Source organism: Nilaparvata lugens, chromosome 3 (assembly GCF_014356525.2).
Source record: "Nilaparvata lugens isolate BPH chromosome 3, ASM1435652v1, whole genome shotgun sequence".
NCBI lineage: Eukaryota > Metazoa > Arthropoda > Insecta > Hemiptera > Delphacidae > Nilaparvata > Nilaparvata lugens.
Window position 1 is genome coordinate 89,761,265 of NC_052506.1, and position 1,138 is coordinate 89,762,402.

At 35.6% G+C, this 1,138-nt stretch overlaps 1 non-coding gene across 1 annotated transcript; it reads left to right on the top strand.

Annotated features, from left to right (window-relative positions):
- Positions 1-759: 759 nt before the first annotated feature.
- On the top strand, positions 760-880 carry LOC120350732. Its single transcript, XR_005571005.1, has one exon. It is a non-coding gene; the product is annotated as a U5 spliceosomal RNA (small nuclear RNA).
- The last annotated feature ends 258 nt before the right edge of the window (positions 881-1,138 follow it).

A 1,138-nucleotide genomic window follows, 5' to 3' on the forward strand; every position in this document is an offset into this window, starting at 1 on the left:
TTGTATGTTTGTAGCCTATAATAATAATTAAGAGTTTGTAGGTGAGTCAGTTTTTTGTTCGACGGAGTCGAAAACGTCTCTAGTTCTCATGTAATTAAAAATATTATAGTGATTCAAGAATTAAAAAAAAATAAGGTCTCATGTTTGGATAACTCGCTGAAAGCCCTCAAAATTAATAACTATTCTTGATTCGCTATTCAATTTAATTGTATAGTAAATTATTAAGAAATAGTACATTTATGTCAATCTTCTCTGTAATAAATCAACGAATATCAAAAAGGTTCAACACTTTTTCATATTTAAACATTTTTGAATAAGTAGCGTAGAGGAAAATACCGTTAATTAATAATGCCTCTGACTATATTGGGCCGTATTGATGATAAAATTGTTTCAATAAAGCTCACTTTAGATTACTGAATAACTTTTTAAAATCGACTTCTGAATCGCGGCAAATGCAGTCATGAGTAGGGGCGCCATCCATCGGCACAATCGAAAACTACTACAACAGTCGCTTAGCTGGAAAGCATCTTGTTGAAAAATTCACTCTTTTCATCTTCTACCGAAATTCGGCAAATTGAATGGCTCAAATTTGAGTAAAATATGTAATTGAAACATATTTATGATGGTTTGCAGCTAAAACCCAACTCTCAAATGGATTATTCACTTCACAATAACGTTCCAAACTCAAGATGATATTGCAACTCGCGCCAGAGTTTTGTGCGATGTGAGAGTGGGGTCCCAGAAGTGCCTTTCTTTAGTTAGCTCTGGTTCCACTTCAAAGTCGAATAAATCTTTCGCCTTTTACTAAAGATTTCCGTGGAGTGGAACACATGATGAGTCTACTCTGAATTTTTTCAAGTGCTCGGCCGAAAGGTTGAGCCATAATCTAATTAACATAATTATCTATCTATGATACTATGATTTGGTTCAAGTATCTAACATGATCGATTATCAACCACCAAAAATCCAAACTTCAATGTTGGATCCGACATCTTAGACCGTTGTATTAGGGTCGTTGTGATATCAATATTATTATGTTGGGTGGATCCAATGAAGGAAGGTCCCAACCCAACACTTCCTTCCCGGGGTCAGTGACCTCGCCAATGGATGTGAATATTGTTCCTTCCCGGGGTCAGTG